Source organism: Vipera berus, assembly GCF_964194415.1.
Source record: "Vipera berus genome assembly, chromosome: 3".
Lineage (NCBI taxonomy): Eukaryota > Metazoa > Chordata > Lepidosauria > Squamata > Viperidae > Vipera > Vipera berus.
Genome location: NC_138204.1, coordinates 170,277,572 through 170,301,666, shown reverse-complemented (window position 1 = coordinate 170,301,666; position 24,095 = coordinate 170,277,572). Strand labels below are relative to the sequence as shown.

Here is a 24,095-nt window from a genome sequence, read left to right as displayed (position 1 = left end):
GGTGCTGTAATTTAATAAACTCTATACTGAGAAACTCTCTCTAGGGGCCGGTGCTCATCTCTGTTTCAAAGCCGATGAGCACCGGCCCCTAGAGTTGGAAATGACTAGCACGCATGTGCGGGGAAACCTTTACCTTTATACTGAGAAAATGGCATAGAATGCTTCTATTTTTACAAATTTGAACTTAGTACAGCTGTATTTAGGGGCGGTGTGGTGGCTCAGCAGTTAAGATGCTGGGCTTATTGGTTGGAAAGCCGGAAGCCCAGGTTTGAGACCCAAGCACTACGCAACAGGGTGAGCTCCCATCCTCTCCCCAGCTCCTGCCAAAGAAAGCATGCAAATGCAAGTAGATAAATAGGTACCACTTCAGTGGGAAGGTAACAGCACTCCTTAATGTCATGCTAGACACATGACCACAGAAATGTCTTCCATTGGCTCAATGGCCCTGAAATGAAGATGAGCACTGCCCCTAAAGTCAGTAATGATTAATGGAGTAAAATCCTCAGGGACTCCTTTTCACAGCTACATTTCATGTTTAAAAATATGGATTCACGAGAGGATCTTGCTCCTCATTAGAAAGAAATGGTCATTGATGTTTCATTTTTTTTAACTTGTGTGAATTCTAAACAAGTATATTTTGACAGAGTTTCTTAGTAATATTAATATGAGTATTGATTAGAAATCATTTGACTAAGCTATTATAGGCATTTTAATCATGAGACTTATGCTTTAATATGCTTTTCCCTTAACACTTTTATCTTTAGATATCTGGAAAAATAATCAATATATATATATGCAAATATCTTGATTATTTCCCCAGATATCTAAAGATAAAAGTGGATATAAGTATGTGTGTGTGTATACGTATGTATGTATGTGTATGTATGTGTATGTGTGTATATGTATATGAGAGAGAGAGAGAGAGAGAGAGAAATTCAGGTGTTTCAGCATCAACTTGATGTTTAAATAAGAAATATGTGGCTCAGTGCTGGTAGCAGTCATTCAGTTAAATAAAACAAGTCCTTACACAAATGACGTTATTTTTTTCATTTACTTATAAAAGAAGTTCAGATCTGACTAAGCTACTGAATATTGATCAAAGGTGACATGTTTACGCTATCTTCAGTAATAAATTATTATCCTGGAATGAACTATATGTGATTATTGGTTTATCGGATCATATAGCATCTACAAAATAGTCCAATAAAAACTATAATCATGAGCATGAAAAGTATCATTATTCAGAATTCTTAGCAACAGAGCATCCACATTTAGTTCCTAATAATTTCATTTAAAAAGAGATCTTTAGTCTGGAAAAATATCCTGCAAAAAGCTTTAGATCCAGATAGGATAGACTAAATAAGGCTAAATGAAGCCTACAGCTACATTTAGGAAGCCTACAGCTACTTCATGGGTGATGAAACAAAACATATTTAAGTATTGAAAGTTAATGACAGCATATTACTTTTCTGTTGTATTTGTGTTGCTTTTTGTTCTGAAACATTCAACAATTTATTCAACAATTTATTTAGCCAATTCTCATTTGTTCCTGGCAAGATGTTAAAATCTCTCCTTCATTGTTACACTGTTTTGTTAATGCCTTCCAATCAGTCATTTTGTTTGTCTTCCTAGACCACAAAGAGATGACAGCATTCGTTTGTTGTTGTTTTTCTGACAAAACCTTTGTAATCCCATAATGTATGTCACCTGAAGTTGGGTGTTCAGTTGAGTGACTGCTAGCAGGGGAAGTGAAGCAAAAGGAGAAATTCCTGGAGCAGTACTCCTTAGATACTTTACCCCAGGTCATGCTTGAGGGCAGAACTTGCCATACTAAATGAGGATTAAAATGGTTCTGCCACTTCAGTAAATGTTTTTCAAAGGCAGGGACTGACTCTCCTAAAAATCCTGTGGTCTTGGTGTTTGAAAAAATACTTATGGCTGATGGGTACAAATTAAAATAATTGAAAATAAATTGGAGGATTTAATTAAGCCTTCCTTATTAAAGGCTTATCATTCACTCTCATTTCTGAAATAATATAAACTAAGAAAGACTATATTTGTTTTAAGGTAGGATACAATTATCTTGGTATATTTTCTAAGGTTTTAAAGATTCTGTGCCTATTTTTACCTACTGGCAAATTTTGTATGAAATCAGTAATGTAAATACAGAACTATGATATTTATTGCAAAAATGATCTGGAGGGTGGTTTAAGTATATGTAAGCCTAGTTGGAAGAAGCAAGAAACAAAGTTGTAGGTGAATGAACACACTGCTGTGTTCAATTTATATGGTTGTTTTCCCAATGAACAGTTAAGGAGGGAATGAATCTTTAGATCTGGAAGCTGAGATTGTGCACTTAATACAATATTTCTGTACGGACCTCTTAAGAATAAATATCATGGAATCTTATGTGAATGACAGTAATCATCACAGAAAACTGCTTGAATTAGGTATACGGGTCTATCATGCCACATTTAAATTAAAAAAAAACATAATATATATTGATAATGTATTACTTAACATGGGTTTTGTGACACATGGAGAGATGGCCATCTTTTCCCGATAAGTAAACTTTATTTAGTTTGAAATGTTATATAGATTTAGGATAAATGCTTTCCCGCATTCATTAAGTTCTAATTCAAATTTATACAAAAATGAACCAGGACGATTTATTGTCTCCTGATCTTGTTGATTTTGGAGGGATGAAAGGAGTGTTCTCACAAAGACAGTGACACAGATAGTCTTGTTGTTCATATCTGATTCTGAATGAGCTTTCCCTGGTGAAACATTACGACCAGATGCCCTTGAAGATTTTTCTACTGGCCCAAACACTCTTCAGAGTTATCTAAGACAAAAAATTTCATTCTAGAGTAGTACCCCTCAGAGGAAGATATTTAGGTTAATGGACATGCTAGGATGCCCAATGCATTACTTTCAGGAAGTGTTCTTCTACAGGTAGTCTTCAACTTACGACCACAACCAAACCCAAAATTTGTGTTGCTAAGTGCGACAATTGTTAAGTGAGTTTTATGACCTTTCTTGCCACAGTTGTTAAGTGAAGCTGGCTTCCCCGTTGATTTTGCTTGTTAGAAGGTTGCAAAAGGTGATCACGTGACTCTGGGACACTGCAACTGTCAAATATGAACCAGTTGTCAGGCATCCAAATTTAGATCACATCACCATGTTGATACTGCTATGCTTGTAAGTGAGTAAGCTCACTTTTTTCAGCACCGTTGTAAGTTTGAATGGTCACTAAATGAAAAGTTGTAAGTCAAGGACTACCTGGATTAGCCTCACTGACCAATTACAAATGACTGCTCTTAGCCAGGCTTGATCCAAGTTGCTTTTCTTGATTCTAGCCCAGTATAAACTTGCTAACATAAAAGCAAATTTTAATGAAGTATACCGGATTTCTGTACAGTTATACCTGAGATGTGTTTTTATATGCATACATATTTTATTTATATAAAAGATATCAGATGAGAATAGTTTTCTAAATTTCATCAACTTTTCCCTTATGAAAATTCTTGAGAATTCTAGAGTGCTATAAAAATATTATTTGAACTTAAATGTTGATACCTGAAACATTCCCATAAAGTGTAGCCATACATTATTCTGTTGTGGTCCAGGTTAAGGAAAGACCTACATGCTTTGCACAACCCAGTCAAATACTTGTCTAAGAAAGTTATTTTTTTTGCAGAATATGTTCACTGCACATAAAAAAAGAAATAAAGATCAGATCCCTGCCAAGATAATCCAAACTGTATGCCAAGAAAAGCTGAATCTAGCAACCTGTATGAATGATGTAATATTTTTTTTACTTCTAGAGCTGATATGAAAGTACTGCTCTTTACTCCCAGGGCTAACTCTTTTAGGCATTTCTCTATCTTGTGAGTTATTATCAAGCCCTGAGCACAGTTTTGGGACAATAACTTCAGTCTAAAGGCTTGGAAGGTTTTGCTTTTTTTTTGAATTTGTACTTTAAAGAAATTTGGTACTGTAACTATTCCAAAAATTATACTGAAAATACTGCTGACTATTTTCAGCATTTATATCAATCCATATTTCATAGATTCTACCAACAAAAATACAGTTATTTGATGTGCATGCATACCCCTTGAATTCAAATTAGAAGGTAAAGAATGCAGCACAATAATGGGCAGTAATCATATTAACTGTATTTAATCAATTTATTTTTCTTTTAGTATAACCTGAAACCAAATCGATATATTTTTTGTCCAGACCTTAGTTGCTTTTGGAAGTGTCATTTAAAGGCCAAACATACCTCTAAAGTCACACAGCGCAATATGCAAAATACTTCTGAAAACTAGAGCTCACATGGATCCACAAAGTAATATTAACATGCAGACATACAAATATATTAAGAAGGAACTACTGAAGGTGATACTGCTGAGAGTTTTCAACAAACTTATACTGCAATTCCAAAATGGCTGATGATTGCAAAAAAACTTTGTTTAAAGGACTTTGTGTTTTTAATTCTTTATTTGGATTGAAAGGTCACCATACCTACTAGGGGATGTCACCTGGGAATAGTGTAAATGTAACAGAGATCTCTGACCTGTTAATAAGCACCAGAAAGGAGATAGGTATCACTCCACAATGTGCCCTAGGGGTCCTTTCCTTTTAAACTTCAAGCAGTGTAGCTGGAACTGCTCAACTTTTTATTTCTTTCAGTTTTACCTTCAGGGGAAAATTGATCGATTTGGAGATGATTATTCCATAATCTCTGAATCTTTCTTTCTCCACATTGCACTGGGAATGTATTGAAGCTTAAAAGGTGGTATGTTACCTCTGAGCATTGTATGCTGAGCCCAAAGAATGTATGGGGACAAAAGTCATCTTTAAACAAACTGGTAGCAAACATATTTTTGAATTATAATACTCATATTTTATACTGAAAATGTATCTTCAGTATGAAAAACTTGTTATGATGTAAACATCCTACTGATAATTTATATTATAATGTTATGAGATAATAGCATGACTTATAATATTAAAATCTGAACTGTGAATATTCCAGAAATGTGAAATAATTCTTTGATGCTAATAGTGAGATATATCTAGTATTGCATAAACTGATGAACTCCTGCTTCTTGGGACCCGAGTGCCATGCTAAGGGGTGAGCTCCTGGTCTTGCCCCAGTTCTTGCCAACCTTGCAGTTCTAAAGCATGCAAATACAAGTAGAGAAATAGGTACCACTTAAGTGGGAAGGTAACAGCGTTCTGTGTGCCTCAGTGTATAGTCATGTTGGCCACATGACCGCAGAAATGCCTTTGGACAATGCTGGCTCCTCAGCTTAGAAATGGAGATAAGTACCGCCCTTTAGAGTTGGACATGACTGGCCAGGGGAAACCTTTATCTTTTCACATTTTATGTTTGGGAAAAAGCAATTTGTGCAAGGATGATTAATTTTATTTTTCTGAAATAACAAAGGAGAGAAAAGGTTTACTTTGATTTATGCCATCTTTTGATTCATTGCGTCTTCTCAAAATTATTTTTCAGTATAGCGACACTATCCTTTTCTTAATCCTTAAGGTGCAACTGTACTTATACAGTAAGAATGAGAAGGTGTCATCCTTAAAAATAAGGATGCCAAAAGGGTGGTTTGTATATGATTTTTGGAGTAAGAGGAGAACAAGGAAAATAATGCCTAACAGAAATGCTTGTTTTTTTTCTGTGCTTTTCTAACTGTCGATGGAAATAGTGTGTCTCCTTTGTTTTTACTACTTCATTCCAGCAGGAAGTCCAGCTTAATGACTAGAGGAGGGCTGGATGCTCCCTGTGGAGAAGGCATTGGAAGGGGTCAGATTTTTCGAACACAACACAAACCATTTTACCAGATGAAAAAGTTAACAGATAGATGAGGGGCTAGCAGATTCTTGTTAATTACATTCTTTTAATAAAACCAAAGATTCAGGCAATGTATGCATATTTGAGAGAAATGCATTGTAAGAAAGTCAATGCAGACCACTAATGTGGTATGCACAGTTTTGAAAGCTAAAATGAAACTCGTCTTTGATACACACCTTAAAATATCTGAACTTCTCAGAATATTCAGACACTCAGATTTCATCCTGAAGCATTCTGTACTACCAAAACATTTTCACTTTGATTTTGGTTTCCATCCATATTGCAGACAAAACAAATTTAGTCTCTTGACATCCACCCCCGAGTTGATTAGACCATGTCTTTCTGTATCATTGTGTGTAGGGAGAGGGTTGAATTTTTTTTCTCAACAGAAGAAATCTTTCATAAGTTGAATACTGACTTCTTAAATATATTATTTCTTTTACAAATTCTAAATAACGTTATTCAAGTTATAGTCTGCATGTATTGGTAACTGGGGAAGAATTTCTCTGTTTGAATATGCAGGTAAATATGCTTTAGGGATAAGTATTAAAATCAATGTATTTAAGTTGTGCATATACTATTGCTTTTTATACAAGTTATTTGCACATACTCAAACATGAAATAAAGTTATTCACAGCATAACTTTACTTTGTGCTTCTTTATGTGACTCACGTCTAGATTAGTGCACTGGATTGCAGCTTTGGCTCCCAGAATTGCTCATTGTCTCTAATGCAGGGTTCAGTTTTTAAAAAATAGTCTCAATCCAGCGTTGACCCTTGCACTGAAATACAAAAGAAACTTTGCAGAGTGATTATATCTCTAGGGCTTGAACTGGGAAACCTATGGCTAGAGGCTGGTATCAGACCTTGTGAACTTTTTGAAAATGTTCACCAAGGCTTCAGAACAATGAAATAATGAAACTGACTAAGGAAATTTCCAGTAAATACACAGGTCGTTTATAAATGTTATTTAAACATATTTTTCCCCTGTATCCTGGTCCATCTTCTGCTTGCCACATATCAAAAAACATAATCTGTTTTACAGTAAGTGTTGTTTGGTCTATCTGGTTTTGCATTTTATCCATGGTAGAGAATCTACAGGTTCTGTAGATACCCTTCCTTTGAACAGGTACATGTTTGGGAAGATGGGAGCCTTACAGCTTAGATGCTATACACATGATGCTGATTAATATCCATTTCAGTTGGATATTCATACCAAATATGGTGCTAATGTTACATTTGTGGCTTTGGTAAATAAAATATCCTGGATGAGGGAATTATGTCCTGTTAGTTTTCACAATGGCTTTTGATTTCTTAAATTGTATATTGCCCATAGCTATCAGTAATTCTGGCCCTTTCTGACAGGGTACGTTCAGAAGGTAATGTTAGGGGACTATTATTCCATATCTGGACATTGACCAATAGTGTTCCACAAGGTTTTATCTTACTCCCTTGTTGTTTAAAACCCTACATGAAACCACTGGGCATTGTTATTGTCAGTTTGAAGTGGAGTACTGCTAGTAGGCTGGCAGTATTTACTAGGTTGCACTTTGATTATTTGGCACTTGTGGTTCTGTTCTTGGTAAATGTTTTTCTGAAATCTGGTCTGGTCTGATGAACATAGTTTCCATTATATAGATTATAGAACCTATGGATCTTTTTGTTCCTATAGACTAGAATTAAAAGCTATTCAAGGTGTTAGTGATGACTTACAAAGCCCTTCATGGCATGGGTCCGGATTACCTACGGCAACACCTGCGGCCGGCGTCAACTTCCCTCCGTCCAGTGTGCTCCCACAGAGAGGGCCTCCTCAGGGTGCCGCCGATCAAAGAATGCCGATTGGTGGCCCCCAGGGGGAGAGCGTTCTCTGTGGGCGCGCCAGACCTTTGGAACCGCTTACCGGTCGAGCTCCGGATGGCCCCCGACCTTCGCTCCTTCCGGCGCGATCTCAAAACCTTCTTTTTTGAACAAGCTGGCCTGGTCTGACAGGATGGGGTTGGGTTTTTATAAATAGTTTTAATTTTAATATGTATTAATTATTACGGGCATAATGGTTTAATTACTTTTTAATTTTTGTATTCTGTTTTTTATTATGTATTGCCCTGTTCACCGCCCTGAGTCCTTCGGGAGAAGGGCGGTATACAAATTAAATTATTAAATTAAATTAAATTAAATTAAATTATTAAAGATTAAGCCCTATAATTAATAAGGTTCTTGCAATACTTTTGGGTAGTGAACCTAAATCCATCCTTGTGCTGAACATGGCCCATACCAATGCAATATCTGTGAGCAGAACAAAGTTTATGTAGAAGTATATGTATTATTATATTATATTAAGTAATTTAAAGAAGTATTTATTTCTGTAATTTTTCCTAATTCTAGAAAGGCATATAGTTAATGTTTTTTTTTATATTGTTGAAGCAAAACTCAAAAATTATATCCAGAATTATCTCTTGAATATTGGGATAACAGTGCAGATTCTCCTCTGCTGTGAAAAAAATATATATTTTATTCAACAGAAGTGAAGTTTAAAGCATTGTTTTAAGATTTACAGCACCATACTTGTGTATATTTGAGCAAATATATCGTATCAGTCATACCAAAATGATTGTTATTTTAAACCAAGATTTGTTTTTATTTTCCCTATCAAAGTACAGATTTTCTTGGTTTACTTTATATTTTCTTCCGTTTTCTATTTTGATCAATTTGTTATGATTTCAGTTAGAAATTAGTCTGGTAAAAGGAATGCAGTAGAACTAATGACATTCCCATATTCCATTTATTTGCCTGCAATTTTTCTTCAGAGAAATTTGCCTTTTCCTCTTTATCTTTTCTAATGCTGACATTTAGTTTGTAGGTTCCTGCCCAGATAAACTTATCCTTTTGCTTATGTTACTTTGGTGCCACTCAATAAATCATATGACATCTGTGTCATGAACTGAGTGAGTTGCTCACTTCTTTTTTTTCTTTCTGACATTTTCTTTCTTGTTTGTTTGCTAGTTTATTTTTTGTTCCAGTATTTCTCTAGGGATCAACAGATTGAATACATCCCCAAATCAAGCTATGATTTGGCTCCCAGGGTCAGTTTTGTGATGTGTGAAAGTTGTTTGCCCTCAGAGAGACAAAGAAAATTAGTTGTGGATTAATCTGCTTTGACTCCTTCAAAGCAAATACTTAAATCCAATTGTGTTTCTCTTGGGGCACTGTTTTACTAAACCACAAATTATACTTTTCTTTCTTAGAAAAATGTGATAATCATTCTTTCAAGCTGGTGTTATGTATAAAAATCTTGACTGCATCACCCTTTTATTGGCTTTAGGCATGACAAACAAGCCATGCTGGCTGCATGCAAATCACTCATGCATAGTCTTTATACTGTCTGAAAGGGAATTTGTTCATATGTTCTGTACTGCTCTTCATTCGGAGTTCTTGTAAACAAGTCCCATCACTGCCATCTGGGATGAGAAACTAACTCTGCACTTCGTTTTGCCTTACTGGCTTGTCATCTCTCTGCATCCACTCTGACAATACTAGGAATAACTATTTTTTTAAAGAAGTTTTAGAAAGAAAATCATTTGGTACACATATGAGTGTTGACATAATTTACAATGTCAGATTAACCAACCGCATGGTTATATATTGCTACTTAATTATGGCATTTTTTTAATATGCTAAAAGAATTAAGAGCAAGTAGAAGCTTTTCTTGGTCAAACAAAGGCTTGTGGGACATGGACTGCACCAGAGACAATCCTGGCCTGGGAGGTCTTTCAAAAGTATTCAAGGAATAGCAAATAGAGCAGAAAAGTTTGTGGGTATGGGTGTGTTTGTATGTGGGCATGTGCATGTGCAAAATATAAATGTTTTCCAAGATAGCATGGGAGAGAAAGAAGCTCCATCAAAACTGAACTTGCCTCTACTAAGGGTTAAGTTGTTTCCATATTTTCACCTGGCTAATCCCCAGGGCACTGAAGAAACACAGATACTTGCTATCCTGACCCTCTTCTGCTCAGAATTCGAAGATCAGAATATGAACATACACACACGCACACACCTGTCTATCATATATCCTGGTTGCCATAAGATATTCTGTGGGGATCACATTAGGGCAGTTGTGTGGAATTTTTGCTCTTTAGTTGCTGGCTATTGCTAAAAAGAAGGGAAGGTAGAAATTATAATTTCTTAGCATCAAGCAGGGGATTGAACTAGATGACCTCTAAAGTTCTTCCCATCTCTGATTTTATGTATAGATCCACATAGACAAGTTTGGTGTGTGGAAATTGCCTGTGAATGCAGGAGAGATCTACCCTTATGCGTATGTATGAGCAGTCATCTAAGAGATTGAGAAACAAAGTCATGCTTCTCAGTTTCCCATCTGTACAGATATATAGAACAAGGGATAAAGTGAAAATCTTATGAAAGGTTGTTTCATCACATTGAAGCCTATGTTCTTCTATATGGACAAACATACTTCTGTTATTTTTAATAATAATTACAAAATAGGAGCTTTGAAAGACATTTTATTCTATTTTTCATTGTATCTTATATGATAGCACAGTACTTTTAGAGAAGTATAGCTTCGACAATTGCATAGTCCCCAAATATATACTATTACACAATTATGCTGAAGTACTACCACACAGGCTAATGACAATAACAGTGGGGCTTAATGTAGCCTAATCCTACATACTTGCCCCTCGGCTTTTTAACTTCTATATTAATGATATTATTGAGGTTTTTGCCAGTGAGTTTCCTCTTCCATTTTCTGCCAGTTGTAATGTCTCTTCTTATTTATGCAGCCGTTCCCTCTATTTCAAAATTTGAACTCTCTTAGAGCATCATTGGTCTATTGTAAAAGAGAACACCTGGAAATACACCTCTCAAAAACTAAAGACCTGGCATTTTCAATACAATACTTCAATCCCTTGGCTAGATGATAAATGAAAGAAGTATTAATCAGATCTTGGTTTAAAATGTCTTTCAAGCATTTAGGTACTCATTCTCAATACTCTACCTGCTGGGCAAGCAAGAGAATTATCTATAAGGGCTCCCAAAGTGTCTGGCACATTCCTAAATTTAAAAGCTGGTGTAAAAATATTTTGATCCAAGCTGCCATTAAGTTAATCAAAGCTGAAGTTATAGTTGGTTAGTCTGTGAAAATCAGGTGTATTTCTGTAAGAAGTTTGAAATTTTTGATTTTGTATAATCTAAATACCTAAAAGTATAGCAAATACCTTTGCCTGACATATAATACCTTAATGCAACTAGAATTCAGCTGTGGCAGAGAGTAAGGAAGATGACTTTGTCAGAGATATGTAAGACCCATTATATGATGATGAGAAGCAAAAAAATGTCAGTGTTAGCCATTGTGATGAGATGTTTTCTTGGTCTGGTCTATCTAGTGCAGACATATCAAACTTACGACGTCATGTGATGTTGCGACGTATTGGAACTTTTTTCCCATTGCTGGCAATTGGGTGGGCGCAGTCTCCTCATGACATGTCTGGCCTGCGGGCCAGCAGTTTGATACTCCTGATCTGGGTTTGAGAGAGAAGTATATTTGAGGCCAGTGTAATCCTTTGGGGGATTACTTTGGTCCCTCTTACCCCATTGATAGATTTAAATCCACCCATGAGAGACAAGGCTGAGAGACAAATCTGATATATTGTGGTCTATTAATACCAGTCTCACTTAGGACTTTAATAAAAACATTAGTAGTATTGAAGCAATGGGGCTTCAATATTCAGTATTCAATTGGATTTGTCAACATTTCCCATCTATATTTTGGTAGAATTATCCCATTCTCCTGGACTTCCCTAGTTATTTCTGTTGGATCCTGTATACTCCACATGAAAAGCCTTTTTTCTTTTGACCTGAATCGATGTTCTACCCATCAGGGTGACAACTAAAAGATATTTCAGCCTCCCATAAGAATGAAAAGCTAGCTGGGTGACTTTGGGCTAGTCATTCTTTCTCAACCCAACTCACTTCACAGGGTTCTTGTAGGGAAAATTGGAAGAGAAAGGTGTGCTGGATATGCTCACCATCTTTAGTTATTTGTAAAAACAATAAAGATGGGATACAAATACGTAAATAAATACAAATAAAAATATTCAAATATAGAGATTAAATACATGCCTTGTATTCTGTTTAAGTGCCAGTTTTATATGGAATGATGATCAGACGTTCTAACTCCAGTTATTAAAAATGTAAACCTCCCTCATAGTAAGATAACTACTTTCTTTTTAAATGATTAGATTTTAGATATATCAAGAGTAATAGCGATATTTTTATCCATACCTTTGACTTATAGGACTCAACAATACAGGGTGTCTTCCTTGTAGTTTTGATTGATTGGCCTTTCATATATTTTTTGTATACGCTTAATATATGCTTGATTATTTGGCCTTGGTTCATAAATTAACATACCGTATTTTTCTGTGTATAAGACGCTATTGAACCCCCTGTTCAAAAATCAGGTGCGTCTTATACAAGGAAAAAAAATGGTAACCTCCGCAGCCCAGGGCATGCCTGTGTGGGTTGCCATGCCGCCTGGTGCAGGTGTCAAGCCCCTGTGGGCTTGCCACTAACGGGAGGGGGGAGGGGGCAAGATCATAGGCTGGCTGAACTTCTGGATTTGCTAGCTCAGCTGTTTGGTGCTCCACTGAACAGCTGATTGGCACGGAGAAACTCGCATGCCAGAACATCTTATACAAGGGTGTTTCTTACAGATGGAAAAATACAGTACTTTATAATAGTATAAATTAATAGTAATATAAATTTATAAATACTAAATTTAGGTCTATTTGATCAAAACTGGTCTTCCTTTAATCTTAATTAATCTAATGTTTATATCATTCACTTCTAGAATCTTGAAGAACAAAATGTTATAAAACAATATACTGCCATTTAAAAGTTTTTCTCTAATGGAATCTAGGGAAATCATATTATATTACAATGTGTTTTGCTTGTGGCTCAACTGGTTGTATGATGATGATGATGATGATAATGATGATGATGATAATGTTGGAAGGGACCTTGGAGGTCATCTAATCCAACCCCCTGCTCAGGCAGGAAACCCTATACCGTTTTAGACAAATGGCTGTCTAGTCTCTTCTTAAAAAACTTACAGTGTTGGAGCATTCACCATTTCTGGAGGCAGGTTGTTCCATTGGTTAATTGTTCTAACTGTCAGGAAGTTTCTCCTTAGTTCTAGGTTGCTTCTCTCCTTGATTAGTTTCCATCCATTGCTTCTTGTCCTGCCTTCAGGTGCTTTGGAGAATAGTTTGACTCCCTCTTCTTTGTGGCAGCCCCTGAGATATTGGAACAAGACTTTTAGGTATCACTCTCTTGGACCCCTATAAATCAGAATATAAATCTAGTAAATAAACAATATGCAGGTTTACATGAATTAAGTTATAAACATAACTAGGTTATAAACATAATTCATTATATCTGAAGCCATGAATTTCCTTTACTTACAATTTAATATCCAAATCACCACACTGCAAAAATGGGCTTCCCATTGTGGCTTCCGATATTCTGTCCAGTTCTTTATAATAACTGTGTTCTAGAGAGAGGATGGCTTAGAACTCAATACTCAGCAAAGTTCCAAGTAGCTGACCAGCTTCCTCCCCTGAGGTGATGCCCTGAGGGATATTTTTCTGATTTTTTTTCTCTACATCCCCCAGCTGGATCCAGCCTATTTTCAGACTTTTGCTAGCTTCTCCTGCTAAAGCAAATTCACTCCCATTCTATCCAGTTTATCTTGGTGATAAATAAAAGGTGGGGTCCTTCCCCCACCCCTCACCCAACAGCCTGTTTGCATGGAAACACTAGAATAGAAGAAAGCTTCACTTAATGAAACTTTACAACTGCTTCCAATAATTATGTCTGGTTGGCAACAGTTTCAGCTTTTGAAATAGTCCAGAACCCTCTCAAACCTCTCATTCTAGGCAGCAATGATGGCATCTGCCAAACTGCTTCAGGGGAAAAAAATGTTCTCTCTGAAACCACATGGGTCCATCAGGTACCTGGAATACGATGGTGAGGGCAGCTGCTGAGAACTCTAGGGCCAGTAGGTTGCAGTCTGCTCATGGCAGGGAATCGTTGCTTAACCCCCACCCCAGCCCCATCTTAAAAGCTTTATGGACCTTTTCTGCTTTCCCAGAAATAAATGCAAGGTCTTTTTATTTGCAATTGCCTGTCTCCAGGAAGGTTCATTTGATCCTCCATTGGTTGCTGTTTGTGCATTAGAAGCCCATTCTCTTCGAGTTCAAAACTGTTTCTACCCCGCTCCCCCTTCTTAGCTTTGGCTTCATGATGTCCCTGTATTGAAAAGAAAAAAAAGGTTGGAATTTAGTGCAATAATTCTTGTGCTCACTATGGCATGGAAGAAGAAAAAAACACAGGTATTCATGCACCATCTGGTAGACAGGATGTTAGCCACAGCCAAGTAATAGCACTTCCAGTGACATAGCAAACTGCCTTTCCCCTTACTTGCCCCCAAATTCCCAGCAGCTAGGATGGATACCCTTTGAAGCCCATGAGCAGGGCTGTGAAAATGAGTGTGCTGTCGTATCGGTCTCCTTTACCTCCAACACTTTTTACAGCGTTTCAGAAATACAGTACAGTACAATACAATTTCCAATAGGTGGTCAGGAAAAGGTATCTGCTATATGCCTTTTTTTTAAGGAACTATGTTGTATCATGCAAAATTCTATATGAATGTATTATTTTCAAAAAGACAAAATAGGGAATTATATCTGTTTATTGTTTTCAATTAATGTCACTAATACTATTCTGGAAATGCAGTATTATAAAATGAAACAGAAGGATTTATATGTAAAATTGGTTTATTATTTTTCATTCAGGCGTAGAAACAATGTTGCCAAGCTGAATACATTAAAATAAATCAAAATTCTAGTTTATCATAATTGAGCTACCTACTGAAACATAGTACAGCTCAAATGCTTCTCCAATTTGAGTAATATTGTAGGTATATGAAATGTATTTGCTAAAAGTAATGGAAATGTGACTAGGAGATTTTTTAATGCAAGAAACAATGAAAACATTATTTGCTGATACACAAGTTACCAAATTACTCATTGATTTTTTTCAATTGAAAAGATGCAGAAATACCCTTTTAAAACATATACGTTTATGCTGAATTTTATACAATTCAATCCCCAAGTATTTCTCTTTCAAACAAATGTTAGAGTGGCAGGCAAAAAAATGCTAAAATAAATTGAAAAGTGGCTGTGCATTTGCATCAGTAGCTTTGCAAACAAAATCTGTTTCTGCTTCTTTATTTCTTTTTTCAATGGTCATATTCCGACTGTAATCATATCTTTGAATGCAATGTCTACCATAAGTATTCTCTTGAAGAACAGAGGTTTATCTCAAAATGGGTTCAGATTGAGATTTTTGTAATAAACATAACCTTACTTCCTTTCATTTTCTGTGTGTCCTGCTGTTTCTGTTCATCATATCTTTTTTTTTTACGAAAATGGTTTTATAAATAAAGCAGCATAGTGAAATTAAGAATCACAAGTTTTTTACCCAACACCATTCCTTTAGTTTACCATTTAGTTAACTTGCAGCTGAATATACTCATGTTGTTATCATAATAGGATTTGTTTGTTTTTGGATAATAATAATAATAATAATAATAATAATAATAATAATAATAATAATAATAATAATAATAATAATAATAATAATAATAATAATAATAATAATAATAAGAAGAAGTAGTAGTAGTTGGAAGGGACCTTGGAGGTCATCTAGTCCAACCCCCTGCTCAGGCAGGAAACCCTATACCATTTCAGACAAATGGCTGTCCAGTCTCTTCTTAAAAACTTCCAGTGTTGGAGCATTCACAGCTTCTGGAGGCAGGTTGTTCCACTGGTTAATTGTTCTAACTGTCAGGAAGTTTCTCCTTAGTTCTAGGTTGCTTACTTTTAAGTAGTAACACAAACGGAAACTCAAGAGTCCTCTAAAAATTAAGTATAAAATATTAGGATACTGTCTTATAATATCCTAATGTAAAAATTCATTTGATGATGTTTTATAATAACTTATCATTTTTGGGTTTTTTGGACCCCAACCCTTGTAAGTATACATGGAATTAGAAATTATTACATATTTTATCAGGGATGCAAAATAGCTTACCATGAAATATGGAAATAGGCCAATGGTCCCACAACTGAACTTCAGTTTTCGTGACAATTTTGGGGTTGGAACGGAATATAAATATTTAGAGCATTCTTTTAAAAATAAAGGGTTATTTTTTCAGATAAACATATTGATCTATCATTTTAGAATTCTTAAAGAAATCAGCAAATACTGATTCTAGTTCTCTGACTTTCATTTTCTCAAATGGACTCTGTAACTTTTCATAGGAAATACAAGTGGCTAATGTCTACAATTCCATCCCTTAACAATATTTGAAACTGAGTCCAACTGCCTAGAAAAGTTGAAAAGTATGTAAGAGGGAGCCAGGCCCAGATGACAGATAGCAGTCTGGTAAATCGGTTTGTTATAATTGAATCGTGGCAGTTTTTTGTGAATGGGTAAATTCTCCCTGCAGCAGTCACTTTGCTCAGAACATTTTCTTAAAATGGAAAGCTTGAGTGCTAGAAAATGCTTCCAAATATTTACTTTTTTATATAATGGCTATCCAGATTTATGAAATCGGAGGGACAGTCAAGTGTCAACATATGGCCTCTGTAGCCATAGTATTGTGCTACCTCTCAATTCCCTCATGATGGTGCCATCAAAATTTAGCAAAATTTTGGTCTTACAGCCTTGCGGTTGCTTATCCTTTAAAAAAATAAAGCTTAGAAGAAATTGCTAAGCCACGGTTAATTTAATGTAACATTTTGAATTAAAAGCTCAAAAACATGAAAATACCCCCCCTCCACACACACACAGACACACACACACAACCACAATTTGACCCTAGTCCCCCAGTAATATCATCTAGCACTATATCACTTCAGACCTAGGTTATGGCCTCTGTAATACTGTCACATTTTCAATATGGATTGCACTGGGTCCTGAGGTTTGCAAAGCACTGCAGTTCAGGTGAAATTTTGTGGCAAGGTGTTAAGTTAGGTTGTTGGCATATCTTGAACTCTACTTTGCCGGTCACTAAGTTCTTACTTAGCAATTGATTAAAAAATGCCCTTTGAGAGAAATCAGTTAACTCCATCTGAGTCTCCTATTCAAAAAGTATGGAATTGCTCCAAAATAATTTATTTAAATCCCAGCAAAGGTCTGAGATAAATCATCAACAATCAGTTCCTACAGGTATCAAAGGCAGTTAAAACTTTTAACAAAACCAATATGGACATTTGAATCTTATCCAATATCAGCAGGGGCTCATCATCTAACAAAACCAGAGCAGTCTACATCTGTTCTTTATGAGAGTAATAACGTAAATGGAGACAACCCCATCTCTCTTTTTGGTCAACAATATGTAGCTTTGTCAAATACAAAGTGTAGCGAACATTAGAAATTGAAATGTATAAAAAGTGAACAAGCAGCTATTTATGTCCCAATCAAGCAAAAAGGAAGGGCACTGGGTTTTGTTTTTTCTTTAAACAGAACATTACCTCTTTTTGATAGAAATGAAAAGAATTCTTGATCTTGAGCATACAAGCCGATCATAGAACTACCTTTTCTTCTATACAATATTGAATACATTTACAGTTTAATAGGGAACACCAGGGCTTTTTTTCTCATAGAATGCTCAGAACGGCGTTCCGGCACCTTTTTTGGATGGAACCTTGTAGGATAGGCAAGGCGGGTTGTATGCCATGTGTGAGTTCCGGCACCTTTTTCTTTTACAAAAAAGCACTGGGGAACACTGATTAAGAATTAGCATCCAATGTTCTCAAGACCATCCCTTATTTCTTTTTGAGACACCATCACCTGATTTTATGGGTCTGATTTCTCCCACTTTATAACAAAGAACAGAAGAACAGAAGCCTTGTCTTTGTGATTCAAGTTCACATTTTTAAGTTTCTTCCTAGCACAGCTTAAGCTGGGACAAGAACTGTTTGTCGTGAAAGGAGCTTGGTATCTCTATAATAGCTACATTTGGGAAATGCTTCCAAGAGCATACAAAAGAATAATATATTTCAAAGCTTTCACGAGCCTCGTGGCATGATGAGTAGAAGGTGGAATTTTAGTTTTGCTTTTAATGAAATCTGCAGACTGATGCAGGTATTGATTACTAGCCATAATTAGGAGGTGACACATGCTAATGAGATTGCACAGAACTAAAGTTTATATTTAAAATTTCTTCCAGCAATTCCCCAGCTAAATCTCCGCAGTCTTATTTTAAAGATGAAATACATGATTTTCAGTTTCATGGGAGAATTGCCTACAGACTCAACAGCATGAGCAAATCTGATATGCATCTGCTTTTGGACTGGCACGCACCACCACCACAGATGAGCACTGCCACATCTATCCACAGTGAATCATATTTGCCTGACCTTGTGGCTTCTATGCTCCCAAGCATGTATCCGTGCTTCAGTGGAAGTCTTTGATGACTGGAGAACCTCTTAATTGCCTGGGCTTACCTGGCATAATAATTGGACTCTGAGATCAACCCCCCCCCAGATTGAAATATACACAAAATAATAATGAGAACCATTAAATGACATTGGGCAAATCATGATCCTTTGATCTCCTCAGAGAGAAAACCATTTGGAAAGAAGGAATATATGTATGTTTTGGTCTACTGAATGTAAGAGGAGCAAGTTTCTTATGTTGTGCACATAAGAAACATCCAGGACACAGTTGTGTTTGTTTTTTGCTATCTGAAGTCAAATATACATTTGAACTATTTGTGAGCTTGAGTATAATTTTAAATCTTTAAAATATTCATAGACAGATGTTTTGCAGTGTCCTCAAAATATAGTAGTCACAATAAAGAAAGACACTGCAGAGCAATACAATAAGCAGCAGCAGTTTAAGTTTCATTAGGTATTTTTTTTTAAAAAAAAGGGGGGGGGAGAGGAAGAAGTGGTAAAAAAGAATCCAAAAATAGTACCTGATACACTTTTAGGTGGAGAGAATTCCAGAAGTGGGGTTGCCACAATATGTGTCAGAAAAGGATAAGACTTGAAATGAAATTGCTTAGACTTAAGCAATTTAGGCACAGCCTATATTTATTTAATTTGCCAAGGAGTTAAAATAAGCATGTGCAGCTTACCTTGCGAATATTAGTAATTTCATCTACTTAATTTTCTTCCAAATGTTCAACACATTTAACAATCGTTTTAATAAATGCTACAATATCTCTGTAAAACAGATCCTAGGGTTTTCCCCATGATGCAAATAAGGAACAGTGTATGAGAGAACAGCTCCATGGCTAAAGGCTCCTTTACCTAACTTTGTGGCTGAGTTAACATCTGATATGGGATCATTTATTCACACCTTCAGTTCTTTGCTGCAGTCTATCAAAATACTAATGATTTACTACTGAGTAAAAAGAAAATGTATATACAATATATGTATTTAAGATTGTGCTTGACTTGGTTTATTGCAAAGGTGAATTTGGCTTTATCAGATGTTACCTGTCTGGGAAGGAGTCTTTTGGAGATCACATCTCAAAGAATGAATGGAGTTTTAGCAAGCAGTGGTTGAAGTAATACTTACATTTTGTCATTTTTTTTCTCTTGTTCTGAGTCCTTTTTTGTTTTCTACAAATTTGATTTCTCTTTTTTTCTTTCTCTTCTTTACTTCTTGCAGAAAATAAGTTTTGAAATGAGGACTTAAGGACCACATCTTATCCACTTCCTATTTAGGGTATAGGAGAAACCATAAAAAGAGGAAGGTTTCTTTATAAGCTTGCAGGTCTCCCAAGAGTTGTGCATAGGTATCCCATGGAAAGGAACTAAAATCAATAGGGATATCTTAACAGGTGCTTTGTCTGTACACTGGAAGTCCATAGGAATTGCTAAACAGGATCGGAACTAGAGTCCTTGTTATTTTATTTATTTTTATTTTTAAAATATATTGCTGCCCTTCAAAATCATATTTTTCCAGGACCAGACATAGTATACTGTAATCCCTAAGCGGCCTGCAAGAAGTTCTCGTCATATGTAGAAGTAAATTTCACCAAAATTACCAGAACCTGGATCAGATGGGTAATGTTCCGTTCTGCACATATAAATTTGATGCTGTTTTGAGTTCAGTGAGATTCCCCACCCCCACCTCCCCACCCCGGTAAATGTTCATGAGGTGGCAGCCTTAGGCATTTACTTTATGGACATTTGTGGTGTTGATATGTTATTAATTTCAGAGTAATAAAATTCTTCTGGGATAGGGAAAACCAATAAGTATAGCACAAAAATAATATGCTTGGTTCTGCTCTGTGACTATTATATGTTTTGGGGTTTCTTTTTTATTTCCAAATGATCTGGAAGTTAGGTGTTTTACATGATTTTTGTAAATAATACAAAGCTTCATAAGATCCAATGCAGTACTTCAGCTATTTTCTTTGTTCTACTTTCATATGTGATTGTTAACAATCAGGCAACGATTTGTGTCTCATTCCCATTGACCTGAGTAAAATTCCAGATGGCAGGAGAGTTGGACATGACCTTATGTTTGCAGCCCTTGTAGTTAACATTTGTACTAATCAATAGGTTCTTTATTAAGGATAAGGTTGTGAATTCCCTGTGTATACAGAGTAGAAAATATCTTCTTAGGTTGTCTTTATTTATACTAGTAGTTTCTAAAATTTCACAAGGCTTTAAAAAATCAGCATTACTGCTTTGCAGCATTCAGTATTTTGGGTCTGCAGTTCATCATGGTGTTGTTTCTAACCACACTTCCTTTGGTTCCAGTAATTGCTTCTAGATTTCAGAGAGCCCAAAATATGTTAATCTGGCTGCTTTGCCATAGCTAATATGAAAACAGCAAGCAAAATTGGTCTTCATGAGAGAAATGTTTAATTTTGCTCGTCATTACATAAAATGTCATTTGCCTTCTTTTCTGTTTATCTTATTTTCCTTCTCTTTAGCAACATATTCATTAAAAAAATAGCTACTAGAATGAAGAAAAAGAAAAAGCCAACAGAACAACATAATCCATCCACGAAAAATCCTTATAAAGGAGAGACAGTAATAGCTTTTAATAATAAAAAGCACACATTAAAAGGATACTTTCTTTGTGGATGAAAAATGGATGTTATAAATATTTTATATCACACAGAGCTATGCTAACATTGTCTTCAAATGTTGATTGCCTATAGTAACAGGTATTTTTATGTATGTATGTATGTATGTATGTATGTATGTATGTATGTATGTATGTATGTGTGTATGTATGACTGGAATTGGGTTTGGTTTCTTATTCTTTCTATAGACATTCTTACCAGTTATAGGGAGAATCCTGATTTAAACAAAAATCCTAAAAATGGCTAAAGCGAATCACATAGAAAGGGAGCAACGTACAAAGTTTGTCTTCCTTCTATAAACAAAGTGCCAGAGAAAAAGAGCTGGTTTTGCAACTTCCGGTAGGGCTGGTTTTAATGCATATTTTCCAGACTTTTCCTTAGAATCCCAGCAATATGAAATGTGAGCATATCATAACTAGTAGATATATTTTTTGCCACTGTTATCCCTATAGCTGGGGAAGTATTTTTTAGATAGCCCCAAAAAGTGGATGCCAGAGTTGCAACCCATGAATTTCGTAGATAAATTAAGGGGGTGAAGTGGCCTGATCAAACATATTCATAGTGTTTTCTATAAATGCATAAAGACTTTAAGATTTCCAAGGCTCCTGGTTAAGATGATTCATAACTGAAGTCCACTTTTCCTGAGGGATTAGGCACCAGAGTTTGTTTTTTGTTTTTCCAGCATAGCAACTGAATTTCATCATTCATTTTGTCATTTAGCGAAAGGAGACGGCTTCACCAAAAAATAAAAAAGTGAAGTAAATGAAAGACATCTGTGTTTACTATTTTTTTAACATTTTGAAAAAGCTGTGGTGCTAGGCTTTCTTTGAAGAGGGGAGATGGAGGAATCCCCATTTTATTAATAGCATTTAAACTGCTGTCATTTTTTTAAAAAAAAAAAACCATTTATTTGATAGCATGTATGTTTTAATGGATGTTTGAAAAATGCATTATGCCCAAAGTGTTCATAGAAGACTGATGCCTGGCAGTAATCCATTTCTTAACTTATGTACAACTGTGGAGTTATTAATGCTGGTCAGGTTATGTGCAAGGATTCAGGAAAATTCTTTATTCCTCATTGACTCCTGACAGTTATTGTACCTAGGAACTGGGTAACGTGTTCTGAAGTGAGCAATTATGGAAATGTTTACTTCACTGGCTGCATGTAAATGTGTGCAGAGAATGTACCAGAATTTTTCCTTGGGGGTATTTAATTCTCTCCAGGGCAATGAAAATCAAATGATTTCTTTTTTTCCCCCTCAAAGCTTTTTTTTAAGTGCTATAATGCAGCTGAATAATGATGAATGCAGTAGATGGAAAAGAGAGAGAATAAGAGAAGTACCAACAGATCAGGAAAACAAATTTTAAGGTGGAAGCTAAAACCAAAGCAGCTCAGGGGGGTGAGAGAGAGAGATTGAAGGGAAACTTACCCTATCTCAAGTTCAGAGGAGAAAGCACATAAAATGGAGGTTCATATTCTGGAATGGCACAGTGTATGCAATTCATCTTTTCTTCTTATTTTTTTTCCTTCTCCAGAGGGGTGAGCAATAGCCTCAGTATTGTTCACATTGAAGGGCATCCCATTAGCTCGTTAATTGAACTGCAGCATCCATGCTTGCTCTCCCTGAACTGTTGATGGGAGGAATCCCCATATGGATGCATATCCCTGAAATTTCTTGAGATGCAAGTGAATCTCATACAAATCAGAATTAAATGACTACTCTGACTTAGGTATGTGCGCATGCGTGTGCACAAGCTGTTTCGCCACATTTGACATTACTGCAGCCATCAAGGGAAAGGAAAACCTTTGCTGGAAGGGAAAAAAAAAGTATGAATTGCAGCATTGTGCAAGGGTTGCATCGAATGTTATCCACCCTAACACTGGCTATATGTTTATCTATAAGGAAATACAACAATGAAATATTAGGCCTAGTTTGCCAGGCATAGCTCTCTATAATCTAGGAGAATAGGAATGGTGTCTGTTGTATTTTGTATATCAGTTGTGTTAATCTGTTTTTCTTCATCTGTAAAAAGGGTCACCTTTGGGGAGGGTGCACATTGCCCTACATGTGGTACATGTTATATAACTTGAGTGTTGCATGGTTTTTAGTATGGAATACCTCATACTTTCCAGTACATTAAAAAAGTACAACCTTTACTATGTATTCTAACTCTTTTCTTTTTGTAGATGCTTTTGGGTATATAGATACTCTTTGAATTATAACCACAGGTGGGACAAGAATTTCCATTGCTAAGCAATCCACATGTCCACAGTGCTTAGCAAGGGCAACCCTGGCATTGTTGCCATGGGTAAGCAAATCCCACTAGTTGTTAGGCAAGAATCCACCTTAATCCAAGCCACTCCCTCCATCCCAGAACCTTGATATTTCCAGGATAAAGGATTCCCTCACTTTCAATTCAGCCCAACTGACTATTCCTCTCACATCTCTGTCCCAGCATGTGGCACGGGGGCTGCTTGCCATGCTGCAGCTCAGGGGGCCTTGGCTGCAAGACGTCCCTAAGCTATAGTGCAGCATGAAGCTGCCACCACCTCTCGAAGCCTCCGCTATCCCAGCCCAGCCTTGCAGTGTTTGCAAAGCTGCAGCATCCTGGGAAAAGCTGCAACAGTGCAGTGCAAAGCCACAGCATCTCCAGGAAGGGTCCCAGTCCAGCCGCACTCACTCTTGATACCATGCACTCCAAGCCCCTGCCACACAATCTCATCTTTGCTGTTTTCTTGCTTCTGCTCCTGACAAGGCATGTCCGCCCAGACTCTTTGTGTGGCAGCTTCTGGGTCCATGAAGCCTTCTTCCCTAAGTCTTGTGAGAAAACCACAGTGTGTGACCTAGAGAAGAAAATTTCAGTACCTAGCAGCTTCCTTGTGAAGGGCCAAGCAGGACATGTTTGGTTAGCATTAGAAGGAAGAAGACGGAGAAGTTCATGTAGGGCAGACATGTCAAACACAAGGCCCGGGGGCCGGATCCGGCCCGCGAAGTGGTTTCATGTGGTCCGCGAAGCCATCCTGGAA

At 36.3% G+C, this 24,095-nt stretch overlaps 1 protein-coding gene across 1 annotated transcript in view; it reads left to right on the top strand.

Moving 5' to 3' along the window:
• The window catches only part of ZNF521 (zinc finger protein 521), a 321,090-nt gene that overhangs the window by 43,741 nt on the left and 253,254 nt on the right, over window positions 1-24,095 (top strand). The window lies entirely within an intron of this gene.